The sequence below is a fragment of the Amblyomma mixtum genome, chromosome 2 (genome assembly GCF_055824585.1).
Source record: "Amblyomma mixtum isolate Tamu chromosome 2, ASM5582458v1, whole genome shotgun sequence".
In the NCBI taxonomy this organism is placed as follows: domain Eukaryota; kingdom Metazoa; phylum Arthropoda; class Arachnida; order Ixodida; family Ixodidae; genus Amblyomma; species Amblyomma mixtum.
In genome coordinates, this window is record NC_143013.1 from 22,387,033 (window position 1) to 22,401,135 (window position 14,103).

Genomic DNA, 14,103 nt, shown 5'->3' on the forward strand with positions numbered 1-14,103 from the left:
TAGGCACAGCAAAGAGATTTTTCTTATTTTTTTTATTTTTAATGCTCATCTGCCCGTTGCGTCCCACTTTGAAAACGGGTCTACCATCAGGTCGCTTAATATTCACCGTCCTAACTTTATATATTTTTGTTTCTACATATATACGGCAGCTGAAAGGACGCGATAAGGTTTGTAATTATATTTCATACTCGACCCTTCGCGCAAACCTTAGTTTTCAATTCTGAGCAGCGTACGCAGCACTGTAGTACCGTCGTCCCACCGCAGCCTCAGCTTCTTCGCTTCGAGACGATGAAGAAAACAGGCAAACATGCAGACCCCCTTCGGCGCACAGAGAGAGACATTCAAGACGAGACAGTCACGTGACCTGCCAGCCTTTCAGCTCGCCCCCACTATCTCCCCGTAGGTCTTGGCAGTAGGGTTTCTAGGGCCAGCGGCCGGAACGTTCCGCGCATGCGCAGTATCGGGCCAGCTCAGCAGCGGCGTGGGGAGCACGCCAGCTGTGTGCGCAACGTATGCACTCCGCCCGGCGCTTATCCTCCTCTCCCAGCGCGGCCTTGCTTCGTCTGCGGTTTTCTCCCGGGCCGCTGCGACGCTCGCAGACAGCTTGACGGCGTCCGCCGGGTCACGTGACCCCGCTGCGACGAGACATGTGCTGTGCACGCAGCTTCGGCGGAGTTCCTTTCGCCCACACACACCGCACTGCGTCCTCGCTCTCTCTCTCTCTCTCTCTTTCTTACCCCTTCCCCTGCCCCCGCCCCGTACTGCCGTCCCTCGAACTGAGTTTCCTTTGTCCTTTGTCAAATGCGCCTATCTCTCGAGTGTTCGTGAGCACGCGATATGTTATGCAAGGCGATGGGCGTATCTGTAGAGCCTATAGCGAAATAGCCCTTACCGGGCAAGAATGGCTGATCGACGACAGTAGTTTTTTTAGCGCCACAAATCGAAGAGCTGCGGAAGGCTCTCCACTTTTCGGGGAATGGCGTGGGCTGTACGAGTATGCAGGGTTCAAGAGCAGGAGCATCATCCTTTCGATTTGCCGATTCGCCTAAAAAAAAAAAAAAAACGTGCAGGAAAATGAAGATACGCGCCTTCAGCGAATGAGAAAATCGCAAACGCCTGCAGATTTTTGCGAAGTACTTGCGAAGCAAAGCTTTTTCTTGGTTGCAGGTATGCTTGTAACGGGCCTTCGTAGGTTCAGTTGCCGGAGCAAAGCATTTCTTTCACCTTGTCGATGGTAGCGGCTTGGTTCAAGGTGGCGTGGTTGTCGTGAATGCGTTCTGCGGAGGTGTATAGTGTCGCAATCGTCTGCTAGAAACATCTGCAGGTAAAAAAAAAAACTGTAACAATCCACCTGCCCCCTTGTACACATATATTGCGTGTTAATAACCATCCATTCGCAAGTTCAGAATTTTGCTAATTGAATTGAAAACTTTAGTCACCAGTAAGGCCGAGAAAAAGGAGCAGACGAAAACCTAAAATATTAACTTGAAGGCGTCTTTTACTACACATAAATAAAAGCAAAATATGGCGCAGGAGCGGCAACTCGGGGACAACCATGCAACAAACAATTTGACGGACCAGCGCCACACAGCGTTGTGACAAGTAAAAGAAAAGTACAACAGCACAAAATAGTGCGTAACACAATGCAATAGCCAAATGCGCATTTATCATCACAAAGGTAAATTTGATTCATGCGCCCCGCTTCGGTGGCTCAGTGGTTATGGTGCTCGGCTGCTGACCCGAAAGACGCGGGCTCGATCCCGGCCGCGGCGGCCGAATTTCGGTGGAGGCGAAATTCTAGAGGCCCGTATACTGTGCGATGTTAGTGCACGTTAAAAAGCCACAGGTGGTCGGAATTTCAGGAGCCCTCCACTAAGGCGACCCTCATAGCCTCAGTCGCTTTGAGACGTTAAACCCCAATAAGCCAAACCAAACCTTGATTCATGTGATCTGTGATTATGTTTGATCGCCGTTAAGGATCATCGGAGTTATAACCACGAATGTCGCGTCTTGCTTAATGCACGAGACTTCTGACTATACCGGCCGCAATACAGAAAAGCCTATGCGCACCCTTATCTAGCCATCTTCGCTCGTAACAATAGAGATTAGACACAGCTGTTTTTCTGGCCTCAGTGGGCAAAGAAACCTCTCTTCGCGGGCATGGTGCCAGAGGTTTCGTCAAGGTGTATATTGTCTCTGCTGAGCGGTCGCCAAGAAAGAAATGAAAACATCGTAATGACGCTCGAAATCACATTCGCACCCTTTCCGTATCACCTTCGTTTGATTGGGAATGAAGGTGACCACGGTGCCATGCTGTTCCTCGCCCCATGGAACACGTCACATTGCAAGTCACCGTAGCTTCTCATCACACCATATTTGTTGCGAAACTATACGCGTAGCCGTGAGAGTATTCAGGCTTGCCAGAGCGCTGACAGTAGTGGAGAAGAGCCAACGTACGGAGCGAACGTTGTGCCAGAGGTATTCATGTCCCGAAAACAAGGTTGTTTTTTCTTCGCGTCTCGTAAGAGTGCTTGTTATCGCACATAAGCTGGCATAATACTCTATGTGTCGTTTTCACAATGAAATATTTTTTTAGCATTCAGGATTGACTTGCATTGTCTACTGTGTATTTCTAATGAATGAAAAGTTAGCTTCACATTCGCGTGTCCGGGTTCCCGGTGTCAGCTTTCCCCTTGTTCTCTCATTTATGTCCACCCGTCCGTTTGTTCACCTCTCAACCTACCCATGACGTGCAGGCTGTGCTTATCTTGCCCACGGGTAGTTAGGTGTCGTGAAGTTGACGGACGTACCGCAAGAATGCTGGTACTGTAACACGTGAATTTCAGTGAGAGCCCTCACTAACGCAGATGTAAGGTCACCTGGCAAATAGAGGAGCAGGGCCCTTGTGCTTATAAGCACGCAGACCAAAGCATCGCAGAATACACGGGCCCATTTATGACAGCGGTACCAAGTGCATTTATAGTAGGTATTCGAGGCGTAGCACAGAGTTGCCAGCAAGCTTTTCGAGATATACGTTTACCTGATATACGTACATCTTCTCTGCTCATGTGCGACATGAACGGTAAGCAATATAGTGTGTACACGTCCGCTGCAGCGCACTGCAAATCCCACTGAGGGGGATCAGGATTATTCTTAGAGCATGTCATATATGCTAGCGGAGCGTTTGCCACAGCATCGTCGGGACCACGATGCAGAAGTATGAACATGAAAGAGCTTACAAACTGAAAGAAGACACCTTTTGTAGCAATTTTGCTGAGAAATTTCGAAATTAGTTAAATGGCGATGATGATCGGCTCTGCAAAGAGAAAAAATGCTGCCAAACTGACGGCGGGAGGGAGATAAAGAAAAAGCGTGAGACAGTTCTGAACGCTTACGGTTGGAACAGCAACTGGAACAGTATGCAGGCCGCATTCCTTTGAGACCGAATTCCATCTGATGACAATCATCAGCCGCAGCCACTGTCAACTCCTTAAAGGAAGGAGACCCGAAAACCTCATATCATGTGTATACAACGAGCATTTCGTACTGAGCATACAACAAAAAATTAAGAAGTAGCTAAACTCTATCGCACAATAATTAATAAATATTCGCAAAAGCGGTATCTGTATTTGCTTGTAGAGTTACGGCAGGTTAGTAGGTTAATATTTCAAGAGACGGACAGGTTACACAAAAGTAAAACAAACAAAAAGACTGCACCGGCGACGAGGGTCACGTGACGCGCACTGCCGGTCCTCCGAAAAGTGTCTCCCGGTTCAGGCGACTGCGAGAGAAATGAAGGGCGACCTACTCAATTAGCGGAGGCTGTGGAATCAAATTGGGCAGAAAAAGCCGAGGAAGATAACGAACAACCATTATTGAGCTATTCGTTAAGCGTATGTTGAGTTTCCCGAAAGATGTGCTTTCGTGGGATGCTAAGTCGACCACTTTCTGGCTCTTTGAAGTTTTTAGGCGAACTACAAGTGCGCTAGACAGCGCCAGCAAAAACGCTAGACGGATCCTTCTGGCGCCACCTGATGGCGAACACGATAAACTGTGACGACATTGCTGCATGCGGCTCGTAGCGCACAAGGAATGGAAAATCATCCCCAGAACGTAACGTCTAGCTGCACTGTCGAGAGCCCATCGTCTCAAGCACTTTGCAGCCGGTAGTCGGCTGCAAAGAGGCGCGCCTTCAGAGATGAATATGCCCGACAAAGTGTGATGCAAGAGAACAGGCTGCCCGTTTAGCATATATCTCAAGATAGCCTGTTATCGTGTCATGTTCAAGAGCGCTAGATAATGCCGACGTCCTAGGAGTGGAAATGTTCGCACAGAGAAATGGGTTGCTGCCAACTGTCCAGTAACGGCGAGGTCCACCGTTGGGCGCTTCTTTTTGATACATGTCCGACATTCTTCGACAAAAAGTTTAAATATTAGAAAATTGTAAGGAACTGTTATGTAAATATTGAAGGTAATAATCCATTCTTTCAATGGCTAACTATTTTTACGGTAGCAAAAACGTTAATAGCAAAAAAATGCATGCCTGCGGACGGGAGATCAGCGGATATATTGATTGTAATAGTGAAATCTTACAATATATGAAAAAATTGCGTTCATAAACTCTTTCCCATTCAGAATGCTTTTGTCCAGAATTGTTGGGATGGAGAATCATCATCTTGGTGGCTTGCCGTCGTGTGCTTTACAGTTTTGTGTCGCCTTTGGGGAAACTTCCCGTTTGCCTTTAGTTTGGCCCCGATAATATAAAATACACGCTCTATATACAACTCTACATACATACATACATACATACATACATACATACATACATACATACATACATACATACATACATACATACATACATACATACATACATACATACATACATACATACATACATACATACATACATACATACATACATACATACATACATACATACATACATACATACATACAAACTACGCTTATGAAATATGTTCATGACATCAGAGTAGGCCTGACACAGCTAGTGGCAGCATCAGCGCTTCACTCAGCATGGTAGAAACCACTTCCGCTTTCTAGCGTCCTGCATTACTAGTGAGGCAGTCTTTTGCTATTCCTGAAAGTTCATGCCCGACTTTCCTGGACATTCAGCACCTAGCGCCATCTGTTGGCCGCCATTAGCGAACATCACGTAACTCAATGGAGATATTTTGAACTTGTAATGACGAGAAAACTGGAGAGTTCCGAGATATTCTTCACGAACATTGGGATTATCATGGCCGATTCTTCCACCGCAATGCAAAATCAGACCTTTAAAATGCTTCTTGCGCTCATGCCGACTTTTCCCGACGGCCAGAGAACATACTTGGGCTGTACCGAACATTCGAAATTCTCGGGGTGATTTTGAGTGTTCAGCGCCACGCGGCCCGTCGTGGCAGCCGCGACAAATAGAAGCGTTTGTCCAGATTTCCTGGGCTTGGTATATCTCTGCCCTCCTCTTACTCTGATCTTGCATTTTCCTGAGGCGTTTCGCAAACAATTCAGGAATCCAAAAAAAAAAAACCAAAAAACAAAACACGTTTTCGTCTCTACAGTTTGAAACCAAGGTCGACTAAATTCACCGCTGCGACCGTCAATACCCTCAACGCGCATATTTCCAGGCAGGTTGTACGAAAACTGCTTTCGCAACACCACATAGCCACTAATTTCTTACTTTCTTGGGACCAGTGTGTGAGAACTGATGACCTTTATGGACTTTTAAATGCCATATGGTTGACAACAGTGTGTTGTCCATCTTCCCACGCACTGCTGAGGCTGTCAAAGTTCATTGGTTCAGTTCTTCATATCGCTTTACTGCATGACATCACTAGGGGAAAGTCAGGGGTGATTGCAAGCAACGTCACCCCTTCAGTCCAGTTTTACGGGCCTCTTATCTTTCTGCATTGTGGAGGCAGATCCTACATGGACGACGATATCTTGCCTACGCCGACAAAAGCTCACGGGCGGTGTCATCAGAAGGTTACCCTGGTCTCCCATTGCGAAAATACGCCGTCTTACCAGCATGGCATTTGCCGACTGCTCTTATCATCCTGTTCAAAAAAAAAAGGAGTGCTTCTTAACGTCACCTTGGGAATGCGCACCACGTAAACGTCCATGCCTAGCTTTCGTGGACACAAACAGCTAGCATCATCTGTTGGCCGCCATCAGTGAACACTACGTAACTGAATGGGGACGTTATAACTTGCAATCCTGAGAAAACTAGAGAGTACTGAGGGATTATACGCGAGCATGGTGATTACCATCGCTAAATCTTCCTCCTCGCTGCAAAATCTAATCGATAAAATGCTTCCTGCGCTCACAAAAACTATTTCCGACAGCCAAAGAAAATCAGTTGGGCGTACTGAACATTCGAAATTCTCGCCGTGATTCTGAGTGCTCTGTGACATGCAGAACACGGTGGCAGCTGTGGAAACCAGAAGTATTTTTCCAGACTACTTGGGTTTGACAGCGTTTAAGCTTTCATTATGCGACCTTCCTAACCCTATCGAAGCTTCGTATCGAGGAATGAATATAACACGCACCTCAGTGCATGGCGACCTCTCGTTTATTCATTAAAGTCTCTCTCTCTCTCCCTCAGTGCATGGCAGAAGTGCACACAAGTGAAGGTAGACTACTACTCAAAACTTTTGAGGCAGCTTTTTACGGTGCAGTTACAGCCACAGCCGAGCTGAGTGGTAGGAAACGTGGCTCTGTTTTAGAACTCTATACTTCGTTAAAAGAATAATTCTGTTCAGCGCAGCCGAAGTCTTGGATTGTCAGCAAGTCAGGAAAGCTTACTTAGCAATCAGTGTCGTGTGGAAATCTGCGGCACACCAGCACATATCTTTGATTCTTGCCGGCAGTTGCACGCATTTAAGCGGCTTGGCTGTAACGAGGCGTTAAACATAGTGAAGATGCTTCTGTGGTCTAGTTGGTGCAACATGACAAAGGGGGAACACCGCAAACACAGGATTAAGTGCACTCGTTGGTCTCTATCTCGTGGCTCTATCTCATGTCTACGCAATGGAAACTGAAAATGAACGGAATAGGATAAGAACAGAACAAGAACAACACAGAAGTAAGATAGAAATTGAATGGAATAAGAATGCGATGGTTAGAATAGAAATAGGATAATAACGGCATTGTGATAGGAACGGCATTGGATAGGAATAGGGACGGAATGGAGTATGGATAGAATTCCTTGAAAACAAGTGCTTAGAGGCTCATTTGCACTTGGCGAATTCACATTGCTATCCCAACAGCCCGCACCAAGTGTAGCGGTAAGGTGCGCTATGGAAATTATTATCTTACAGGAGCAGGAATTTGGCCCGGCTGAAACACGACGAGACGGTAAGGGGATACAGACCCGTCGGTCACATGTCTTCTTTCCTTAGAACATGTTTGTTCTGGGTTTTCGCGATTTTTTTTTTATTTGTCCGTCGTCGGTGATAGGAATGACGTGTAAGGTTACGTCTCGAAAGCGCGTCAATCGCACATTCAAGCAGCACAGCTCCGGCAAATCTCCTCGCCCTTCCAACGAGATTCCCCGCTTATCATAAACATAAGCGGCGTCGCGTTACCACATTCAGAGAGAAGGATAAAAGAAAAACGTAAAGATGCGCTCCTTAGACGCTGGAAGTCGACGCGAACGATGTCCTTCGCTCTGTTTTTGTCGCCACTCGGAGGTCATGGAAGAAAGAGGCGACGCTTTCTCTTTTACTTTTTGTTGCTGTGACTTTTTTTTTTTTTCTCGCGTTGGCGCTTTCTGCGAGTTTCGGAAATCGCTTGACCCGGAATGACCTCTTCTATCGCTCTTGCGCGTGCCGGGGTGTTTCTGATTATATGTCCGCCTTACTTTCCGCTAGATTGGAGCGCGAAAATTTTATCTGGCGATACAACGGTGTACGCTTTCCTTTTGTTTTTCTACGCTTCGCGCTGATATTGAGAGATAAGGCCGAGAATGACGTGAATGGTGGTAAGAAAAATGCGTCAGCAATATTTTTGTTTTGAGGCGCTATACCGCGTAGCAACGAGAAAGCGCCTCGTTTTTGCCTTTCTGAATACGATATCAGCAAGAGCTGCATAGTAAGCAGGTCCAGTGCCACGCAGGGACACACGCGGTGTACTTTATGCAAAACATTTATATTGACTACTATCTTTCGAAAGCAGAGAGAATTGGCGAAGTTAGCACTATTACGTCTCTTTCGAGGCGATGCGAACAAGTGGAATAAGTGACCGATGCGACCTCTAGACTTTCGGATGGCAATGCTCACAAACAAAGGGCATGACGCGATAGGGCAGAATTTCAGCGGCAGGGAAGATAGAATTCAGTGGGTAAATTTCCAAGATTGCTGTAACTTGGGGCACTCGCGAACTTTTTTTTTGTGCGGTGACTTTGTACATGCGGTCATGTTTGTTGAGAAGTTCCGACTCTTTTAATCAAACTGTGTGCGTCTTTTTTCGGATTCATGCAGAAGGTACATGCAGGTTAGAGTGTTGAAACGATATTGAACGCGGGAACGACAATGGGAATCAAACAAAAGGTTTTCATCGAAGAAACAATAAACGGCAACAAAAATTAAAGCCCTGTCAAAAACTGGCTGGCTCAGCCCAGGAGTGGCAGGTGCGTAGGTCTCGGACACCACATAGGCATGTATGCCAAGAGTTTAGATTGCTGAACCCCATCTTTACCGAACAAAAGGTCCTATAAATACATGTTGCAAACCACGCATTTCTACCCATGCACACACCTTGAAGTCCCACTGGCGTGGGACGTCGTTTAGCATACGTCAACGCTGAACTTTACTCTTATGCATATGCTTGGTCGTCTCCCACAGCTGATTTTAAGATTCGCATACCAGCATTACTCCTTCAGTGGGTGTACAGTTACACCTCCCCTCACTGCACTAATCTCCGCGGTGGCACGTTCTAACCAGGCAGGTTTCGGCAGGGCGTGACAAAAGACGTCCTACTGAGATCACGGAGCACGTATGTTCGACGTGCTCTACGCACACATCACATCTGCCGTTCCAGCATTCTCTAGTTACAGCACTATATATGGGGCTCATACTGCTGACAGCACATGCCTTGAAAAGAAAAGCAAGCCAAAAACCAGCGTGCAACTCGTAAATCGGAGGAGTGCAGTGCCAGCACTTTCGTTTAGAGACGACAATGCATTTTGCCAACGCAAGCCACTCCTTGCACTGCTCGTCGAATTTAGCTCAGCAAAGCTCAGCACGTAACATGTGCGGTAAAACTCGCAGCCGCATGTTACATGCAGTATCCTCCAGTAGAGTCGGGTTATTGCTTATGGGTATTTTAAGTTGGTTCAAAAAGGCATTCAAAAACAGCAACAAAAAAGCGAATATATTTGAACTGGAGGTTAGCGTCAGTACGTGTCAGTCAGTACTAAAAGGCTAACACAGCCTGACAAGACCCCTGCCCTCGTTCAGTCCACGCAGCATTTTTGATAAAGTACAGTCGGGTGCACTTTACATGGATATTGCGGTTTTAACTCGATATACAAGCGAGAAAATGTAATTTAAAGCACATCAGGACAACGCAGCGAGCTATGGAAAGAGAAATGATAGGTGTGACGCTAAGAGATCGGAAGCGGGCGGAATGGGTGAGGGAACAAACGAGGGTTAATGACATCCTAGTTGAAATCAAGAGGAATAAATGGGCTTGGGCAGGGCATGTAATGCGAAGGCAAGATAACCGCTGGTCCTTAAGGGTAACGGAGTGGATTCCAAGAGAAAGCAAACGTAGCAGGGGACGGCAGAAAGTCAGGTGGGCGGATGAGATTAAGAAGTTTTCGGGGATACCGTGGCCGCAACTGGCGAAGGGCAGGGTTATTTGGAGAGACATGGCAGCGGCCTTTGCCCTGCAGTGGACGTAGTCAGGCTGATGATGATGATGACATCAGATAGCAGAAAAGAGAATAAGTAGCACACATATAAGCCGATCACGCTCAGTACAGGTTGGCGGAAATGCGAAGAAAGTGAAGCTGAGTTTCGAAGCTTTAGACAGGGCATCTAGCCTTCCCCACATGTCGATCACCACAAAACAGCCCGTGCGGCAGTTTAAGAAATAACGGAGTTATTCCTTTTTCGAAGTACAGCTTCCATTTGTTTTCAGGGTACACCAATTTTCGCTAGCAATACTCAGCCTCCAGGTCCTTAGTACCAGCTGCAAAACTACTTGGCCCGCGTGTAACAAGCCCGCTACCAATTTTGCGGCTAAACACAAGCTACGAAATAAAGTGTATTCTCTCTCTCCCTCTCTATCTCTCGATTCTCCCAGATTAAATTTGTCTACGCATCATAAATGGAGTGCTTGGCTGTATACCAGACACAACTGTGATAGAATCAATCCGAACGGTATGCTGTGAAGGGCGCTGGAAGAGAAAAGTGCCCCGTACAGGCTGGCGGAAATAAAAAAACAAAAAACAAAACGAACTCTGAGTTTCGAAAGCTTTATACAGGAAATGCAGCCTTGTCGCAAATATCGGTCACGGCAAAGAGACACGTGCGATACTTTGAGAAGGCTTTGAGAGTGGATATTTAAGCACCGTTTCTAACTGCTGTCAGCTGAGTCACATGCACTTTTTTTTTTTCAGTGACCTCAGATTTTAGGCATTAGAAAATGATAGAGCCTTCAAACTTGGCTGCCTCAAGTACACACGTAGGAATGAGGTTATTTTCTCCGCAGAACGCATATTGCAGTTTCCAAACCCAGACGAAAAGCACAACAGAAAGCTTTCTTTTGTCATAACAAATTTTTTTAGTATTTTTGACCATGAACTTGTGGTAACAAAATATTCTGTTGGTAATAGATATTTTTCTGTAGTTACTGCAGAAAAGTAATACAGTACTCTGGAAAAATCTGTCGTTACGACAAAAGGGGAAAGCATTTTGCCGTATTTCGGGCACGATTCTGCCGTTTCCTTCATTTTTCTTGTTAAATGTCCATTTTTCAAGAAAAAAAAAGCTATAGCAACCTCTCGAACCCACGCTCGGAAATATGGAACTGTGTGGACGAAAATGTTCGCTCTTACTTTTTTCCGCAACTCCAACAAAGCACGGCAGAAAATCCAGCGACGCAGACGGTCCTCTCAAAAGGATGGAGCCGCATGGTCTGGGCAGCTCCTTTAAAAAGAAATGATATGTCTCTACACTCTTGTCGCTCGGAGATGATCAACTTTTCCGGCAGTTTGTACATAAGATGCTGCTGGAATGCAGACGGGTGTGGGCGCTAGAGTAAATATTGCTCAAAAGGACTTAGCTGCCGTGGTTGAGAAGAACATTTCCATAACATCGGCTCTAGCGACATCAGTATACCGTTGTAGAGTGCACATTAGTGTGGGCGGTAACACCGAGTTACTTGAAGGCCTGAGACCTGAAACCGAGAGAAATTTTTCCGACATCATCATGCTCGGATATCGATAATATGCTTTGAATGAAAAAGAAGGAGAGAAAGGGGAGAAAAAAAAACTCAAACAGAATAACTTTGCTCTGTATATTTCCATGGACGAGAGCGAAGCTTCATTTTGGAAGCGTACCTGACTAAGCATGCGAATTCAAGCGAGTTAAGGCTTGCGTGCGATTGTGCACTCACGCAAGCGATAGCGCGTCTCTTCCTACGCCCGTAGAAGCGGCTTCACCCGGGGGCAATGCGTACAAAACAGTAGAGCTTCGGGTGCGACTAGAAATCGGAAACAATAAAGTAGAAGCCTAGAACTTGTGCCTGCCAGTATTTCACATGCTTAATTTTTTTCTCAACAAAATAATAGATGAGTTGGGATCGCGTGAATACAAAAAGCAAAAGTGAAAACGCATTGAATTGATTAGGACGTATAGAGTTAGCTGACTTTTGTTTAGATTGGACTTTTCCGCATAACGCAAAGCGAAGATCAAACGCAGAGCAGTACTAATTAGTGGCTTAAGTGGAAGCCAGCCAGACTGGATTGCTTACTGCAAATAGAGTGACCGAAATCTTTCCTTTTAGCTACAACGATACTGGTCCCTCTTATTGAGACCTTTTTTTTTCTGCTGATTTTTAGCATATAACACTCTTTTTGAGCCAGCGACTCCGATCGGCGTTTCACCGAGCTCTCGTCTAACGCTATGCTGACAAAAGCAGGACGGCATGCAACAGCTAGAGTACGGCTCAACTCCGCCGATCCCACTGGTGACGTCGTATAGCTCCAGAATATTCACTCAGCAGCCCTGCCGGGAACATGCAGCACATGTGAGCGGCGAATCCGATCAGAAGTGAGGAGCGGATCAGGCCCGAGAAAAGCCAACCACTGCTGCTTGATGCCGATATTTTTAACCCCTAAAAGAGCCTACAAGGCCACGCAAGGAAGGGACAGCTGGGAGAAGGAGAGGAGGTGGGGAGGAGGGAAAGCCTCGTTGAGCTCCAGCATCGCTAGGCAACAGAGGCGAAGCAGATCCGTGGCCGAGATATTATGTAACGCTTGGCTCCTCTTCGATGGGGGCAAATAAGACGCCGCGGAAGACAATCCTGGCGCCACACTTGAAGACGGATATCAGATCGCCCACCATACGCCCCCATCATCCAGGAGCGATTTATTATGTTCTTTTTTTTTGTCATTTCAACACCGACCTATATTTGAAACCATGGACAGCTTGAAGTGAGGCAAGACTTTTCCCGAAGAGAAAACTGAGAGAGAAACAAAAGGAAAGAAAAATGCAGCAAATAAAAAAGAGAAAAAAAGTATGTGTAACGGAGCGATCTCCTAGGCTTTGTTTAGGAGAAACGGGGGCACCGAGGGCCCGCTTTTTTTTTTATTTCTTTCTGGTGCGCTTCGGCCCTCGCCAAGAAGCATAGCGTTCTTGCGCAATGGCGGCGCAAAAAATGAAGAAGAATATTTCACATACTCCTCTTTTACACATGCATAAGTGTGTGTCTTTTTTTCCTTTCAGATGTAGTCTAGTCCGGCATCATCTTAGCAAGCTTCGTGGAATGAGGAACACCTACTTTTCATGAAGCCTTGGGGGTGAATAAAAAAGAAAGTGAAGTAGACTGACTTACAACACCTACGATCCAGATATCTTTATTTCTTTCCTTTTTAATTTTCTTTATTTAAAGTCTTTCCCTTGAACGCGGCTATGGAAATCTCCGACGCCTGAAAACGAACCTTGGAGGCTCGCTCCAGGCAGTGGGGCGTGCAATATTCGTGCTCTCCGCACGAACTCGAGCCGGCAGCTCAAGGAGCTCTCTGCATATTTACCTGGAATTGCGCAATTATTGCGAAACCTCAGAAATGTCTTTCTGAGTAAACCGGTATAGTGTTTCGAAGATCAAAGCCTGCATAGAGAGTGCTTGCGATCGATGGGGAGTTTTTTTCCGCCCGCTTAAAAGGGAGTATTTGAGTAATTCTTGTGGCTAAACAGTAAAAGAAGTTCTACTCGGGTAATGATGAAGCGTTGCGCGCGCTTGTCGAAACGCTTCACTAATCTCCGAAAGCAACTCACTAAGCTTCTCTGCGAGACGAGTCAAGCTGTTGTTCCTTCAGTTTTAACTTAAGACAACCGAAGAAGCAGCCTAAGTGGGCCACCCAGGTCACATGACCTTGTGACGTCATCACAACCTGCCCACCTGGTTGTGAGCAAACTGCCTACCGTGGCAGGTGGCGGTTAAATTAATGACTGACTGCGAGAGGTTGCACGGGAAAAACAACTGGTATTGCAAGAGACCCACCAGTGGCAGCACCTGCCATCGCACATCCCTTAACCGCTCCAGTATTGCGCAATGAAGAGTATGAGGACTCCTAGGGATCTATGAATGTAAAGTAGAGAATAACCAATTCCACACATTTTATTTATTTTATTTATTCATTTTTTTAGGCAATACAAGTATTGCCCACGAGGCAAGACAAAAGGAGACTATTGGTCTCCTGACTAGGTCTTGGCCTCGCCGGGCGCAGCAGAGGCAGTAGTACATAACATATCACCTTAAGCATACATCCTAATCACGATCAGATCAGATGATTATATAATTCTACATGCAATATACATATTCGCAAGCATATGTATATTGCACTAACTAACGTTA

The 14,103-nt window shown here is 46.1% G+C and overlaps 1 long non-coding RNA gene across 1 annotated transcript; it reads right to left on the minus strand.

The window, feature by feature from the left end:
- Positions 1-879: 879 nt before the first annotated feature.
- On the minus strand, positions 880-3,866 carry LOC149358666 (uncharacterized). The gene is made up of 3 exons (XR_016288235.1): positions 3,718-3,866; positions 1,138-1,318; positions 880-1,045 (listed from the first exon to the last, which is right to left on the minus strand). It is a non-coding gene; the product is annotated as an uncharacterized LOC149358666 (long non-coding RNA).
- Positions 3,867-14,103: the final 10,237 nt, after the last annotated feature.